Below are 5805 nucleotides of genomic sequence, written 5' to 3'. Positions count from 1 at the left end.
TAACGGTAATAGTGACATCAGTAGTTTTGTAACAAGTGTAACAGTGATGATAGCAGTAGTAACTTAGCAGAAACAATATAAGATAAATTCGTAGGCATTGGACCAATGACTTGTTGGATGATATTCATCATGAGACAGTTATAACCTAGGGCGATACGACACTAGCTCCAATTCATTGATATAATGTAGGCATGCATTCTGTATATAGTCATACATGCTTATGAAAGAACTTGCATGACATCTTTTGTCCTACCCTCCCGTGGTAGCAGGGTCCATATTGGAAACTAAGGGATATTAAGGCCTCCTTTTAATAGAGAACCGGAACAAAGCATTAACACATAGTGAATACATGAACTCCTCAAACTACGGTAATCACCGGAAGAAGTCTCGGTTATTGTCACTCCGGGGTTACCGGTTCATAACACGTAGTAGGTGACTATAACTTGCAAGATCGGATCTAGAACATAGATATAATGATGATAACATAAACGGTTCAGATCTAAAATCATGGCACCTGGGCCCAAGGTGACAAGCATTAAGCATGGCAAAGTCATAGCAACATCAATCTAAGAACATAGTGGATACTAGGGATCAAGCCCTAACAAAACTAACTCGATTACATGATGAATCTCATCCAACTCCTCACCGACCAGTGAGCCTACAAAGGAATTACTCACTCCCGGTGGGGAGCATCATGGAATTGGCGATGGAGAAGGGTTGGTGATGACGAAGAACGAAGATCCCCCTCTCCAGAGCCCCAAACGGACTCCAGATCTGGCCTCCCGATGAAGAATAGGAGGTGACGGTAGCTCCGTCTCGTGGATCATGATAATTCTTTCTCCCTGGGCGTGCCAGGAGAGGGGGCGCGCCCTGGTGGGTTGTGCCCACCTAGGGGCCCCTCTCCGGTAGGTCTTGGCTCCAGAAATTCTTATATATTATATGAAAATTCCTCGCAAAGTTTTGTTCCATTCTGAGAACTTTTATTTCTGCACAAAAACAACACCATGGTAGTTCTGCTGAAAACAGCATCAATCCGGGGTTAGTTTCATTCAAATCATGCAAATTAGGGTCCAAAACAAGAGGAGAAGTGTTAGGAAAAGTAGATACGTTGGAGACGTATCAACTCCCCCAAGCTTAAACCTTTGCTTGTCCTCAAGCAATTCAGTTGATAAACTGAAAGTGAAAAAGAAAAACTTTTACGAACTCTTTTGCTCTTGTTTACATAAATAAGCTTAAACAACACCCGGGTTTTCAGCCAACATTATAACTAACCATGCCGACAATAACTCTTGAGGATTACAATGACTCTATCAATGACATAAACAACTAGCGAGCAATAATAAGATATCTCAAATGGCAACACGTTGTCAAAACAACCATGATATAATATGACAATAGTGGTATCTTGCTAGCCTGTTCTGAGACCGCAAAACATAAATGCAGAGCACCTTCAAAGTTCAAGCAGCAACTAAACATTGTAATTCATGGTAGAAAAGATCCAGTCATGATGCACCCAACATTAGCTACACACAATGGATAAGTCATGACAGCTGCGCTCTCAGGTTCTAGCGCTTGTTTTAGAAGGTGATGAGACAACATAAAAGTAAATAGATAGTCCTTTCGCAGCGGGAAGCAGTGATTTGCAGAGGTGCCAGAGCTCAAGTTTTAAAACATAGGTAAATGATATTTTGAGGCATGGACCCTTCTCGTTTACTTCACGACCATCAGTTATCAATATCTTCCATGCTAAGCATGCTAGTGGCGATTCCCAAGCGATAAAAGTAAAGGTTTATTCCCCCTCCACCAACAATCACATTCCACGGCTTGTCCGAAACAACGAGTGTCGTCCAAACCAACAACAGTCCCGGGGGAGTTTTGTTTAATTATTTGCATTTTTGAGGTCGGGAATGGGAACCCCTATTACCGCCCTTTTCTCGTGCGATGGCGAGTGAATAAACACTCGACCTGAGAATAACCCGCTTAGCATGGAAGATACCGACCACCTCCTATCGTTCCATGAACGATCCAGGCACACAAAAATGATATTTATTTAGAAATTTTTAGAGGTGGCACATGCAAATTTACTTAGGATGGCAGGGTAATACCGCATATAGGTAGGTATGGTGGACTCATCTGGAATAACTTTTGGGTTCAAGGTTTTTTGATGTACAAGCAGAATTCCCACTTAGTACAGGCGAAGGCTAGCAATTATATTGAGAAGCGGCCAGCTAGGGAGCAACAACGGTCATAAACATGCATTATGCATAAGTAACATTGGACACTAGCATGAGTAGGATATGAACACCATGAACATAAATATCATAGAGGCTGTGTTGGTTTTGATTCAACTACATGCATGAACATGTGCCAAGTCAAGCCACTCGAACATTCAGAGGAGGATACCATATCATCATACTACATCACAATCATTTTAACGCAATGTTGATATCCAGGATGAATCATTATCCACTCCCAGCTACTTATGCATGGCATGAGAAACTATAATCTCTAATTGTCATTGCAAACATGTTTAATCATAATGGCCTGAATCATGGATACTAGGTTAAACATATTTACACAAACAGAACAAGTCGATTTCATACCAGTTTCTCTCTGCCATGGCCAGTTCATCGAATGTCATCATTATTGCCTTTCACTTGCACGAGCGAACGATATGAAAGTAATAATAGTGCAAGAGTGTCGTGGACTAAGCTGGAATCTGCAACACTTTATTCAACAGGAGAAGACAAGGTAAAATGTGCTCTTTATTAGTTTAACAATTATTCATATGAGAGGCACTCAACATTTTCATCGTGGTCTTCTCCTCGGTAAGACTCGAATAAAAAGAAAAGAAATTCAGAGAAACACACTGAAATATTTTTGGAGTTTTTGGTTTTCTTGAACAAGCAAATAAAAGGGAAAAGCAAAAACGAGAAAAACTATTTACACTGGAAAGCTCCCAACAAGCAAAAGAAGAATATGGAAATCTTTTTGGGTTTTCTTTTTAGTATTACAACTAAGCATGCATAGAAAGTAAACTACTACAACTAATTTTTTTTGGTTCTTCTAAAGTTTTTCAAACACACAAGAAGAAAGAAAGAAAAAAATAAATCTAAACATGGATGATACATTGAAAAAGTGTGAACACCGACTAATGGAATATGTGGACATGAATGTAAAGTCGGTGAGAAACACATACTCCCCCAAGCTTAGGCTTTTGGCCTAACTTGGTAGTCGATCAGTAGCCTGGAGGATAGTAGGGGTACTGAGGTTCCTGTGTTGCCTCTGCAGCAGCCTGAGCATTCCGGTAGGTGATGATGTCTACATGTATGATCTTATATCCGCCCCTGGCAACAAAATCAAACAAAGCAGGAGCAGGCAACGGAATAATATCACGAGTTTCAACTCTAAAGACCAGGTTATAAGGAATAGGAATGTTAGGATAATCTCGTGCAAGAAAATAATGGTGTTCCATGGCTGCACGGTCTAGGTAAACCTTGGTCAGAGGGTAATCATGAGGGCGTATCTCAACATTAAAGTGAGCCGCCAAACGAGTAGCGTAAATCCTACCATGTATTTTACCCTGGAATTTATTAAGATGGAGGCGGCGAGCCACAATAGCTCCCAAGATATAAGTGTTGTCGCCCTCTAATGCACGACGTAAAACAGCAAGGTCCGGTGAACTAAGTGCACCCACCTTCTCTCTAGCAAGCAAGCATTTTGTAATGAAAAGTGCAAAGTAATGAACAGCAGGAAAATGCAAGCCAGCGGTAGTGGTAGCTGACACCCCTATCTCATCTCCCACAGTCAAAGTGCGATAAAAGGCCTCAAATCCAGCCGGCCTAGGCTCGGCTAAGCTCCCATCAGAAGGGATCATGCATATGTCACAAAATTCAGTAAGTGGTATCTGATGGTTTTCAGCATATAAATCAAAGCTCACTTCAGGAGGATTATTCCTAGGCAGGTAAGTAAAACTTTTAACAAAGATGTGTGTGAGGATTTGACGTTGTTCACACTCATCTGCGATAAAGTCGGTGAGGCTGGCATTAGCAGCATATTGTGTGAACTCTTGAAGGACTCCAACCTCCTCCAGGAACGGGGTGTGCGGCCATTCACACGGCCGTACTTCCGCCAACCTCTGAGGATGGAGATCACTATCAGATGACTCCCCAATAACACCCTTGGAGTTCTTCTTGGAGCCAAACTTCCTAAAGATATTAATGGTTTTCCTATGAACAAAATTCTGAAATTTATTAGCCCACAAAATTTTCTCAAGAGAACTTCACAAAATTGATACCAACTACTCATAGGGATGCATAGAGGCCATAACAAGCATTCAAACTACTTAGAACTCGAAGAATTTAACATGCAAGCACATCTACAGCAGCACCAAGAGTAGCTAATTATTCAAAATATAAACCACTAAAACAAAAACTAATTGGACAAACGGTGGAGTCACATACCAAGCAACAATCCCCGAAACAGTTTCAGAAACGGAGCTTCGAGCAAAGAGATCGAAATCCACGGGTTTGAGGGCAAGAACACGGGAGAGAGAGCTATGGAGATTTTTTTTCTGTAGGTGAGTGATGAAGTGGGCTGAAGGGATAAGTGAGGGGGCCCACGTGGGGCCCACAACCCACCAGGGTGCGCCTGGGGGTCCTGGCGCGCCCAGGTGGGTTGTGCCCACCTGGTGCACCTCCCTCTGATATTATTTGCACCAGAAATTCAGAAATATTCAGAAAAAAGGTATTAAATTTTCAGGGCATTATGAGAACTTTTATATTTGGGTCATTTTTTATTCTACGGGAAATTCAGCAAACAGACAAAACATGGCATTTTATTTTATTTAACTAATAAAAACAGAAAACAAAAAGTAGGGACAGAAGGTAGTGCTTACTAAATTCACCAACTTCATACCGTTCAAAAATGATCCATTAATAAGGTTGATCAGGTCTTATTAATAACCAATTTCGATTAGCATGAAATCGAAGAACTTTCGTAAATCACTAAGTTACCTCGATGGGGATATGAATGTCCCCAACAATAAGCATTTCACATTTCTTTTTAACAGTAGGTAGAGGTATTTGAAAACTTGCAATAGTGATAGTCGGAGATTTTTCAATAACATTGATACCATTCACTTGGAATTGTTTCTTCGGAAAGTGCACCATATGCTCATTACCATTGATATGAAAGTGAACTTGCTTTTATTGCAAGCAATAACAGCCCCGACAGTATTCAAGAAGGGTCTACCAAGGATAATCGACATGTTGTCGTCCTCGGGCATCTCAAGTATAACAAAGTCAGTCAAAATAGGAACATTAGCAACAACAATGGGCACATCCTCACAGATACCGATAGGTATGGCAGTTGATTTATCAGCCATTTGCAAAGATATTTCAGTAGGTGTGAGTTTATTCAAATCAAGTCTTTTATATAAAGAGAAAGGCATAACACTAACACCAGCTCCTAAATCACATAAAGCAGTTTTCATATAATTCTTTTTGATGGAGCAAGGTATAGTTGGTATTCCCGGATCTCCAAGTTTTTTAGGTACTCCACCTTTAAAAGTATAATTAGCAAGCATAGTGGAGATTTCAGCTTCCGGTATTTTTCTCTTATTTGTGATGATGTCTTTCATATACTTTGCATAAGGAGGCATTTTCAAGATATCAGTCAAGCGAGTAGGCAAAAAGACTGGCCTCAGCATTTCAGCAAAGCGTTCAAATTCTTCATCATCTTTCTTTTTAGTTGACTTGGGTGGAAAATGCATGTTTTTGAAGCCACGTTTCTCTTTCTTTACTG

Source organism: Triticum aestivum, chromosome 5D (assembly GCF_018294505.1).
Source record: "Triticum aestivum cultivar Chinese Spring chromosome 5D, IWGSC CS RefSeq v2.1, whole genome shotgun sequence".
NCBI lineage: Eukaryota > Viridiplantae > Streptophyta > Magnoliopsida > Poales > Poaceae > Triticum > Triticum aestivum.
This window is presented reverse-complemented; position numbering follows the sequence as displayed.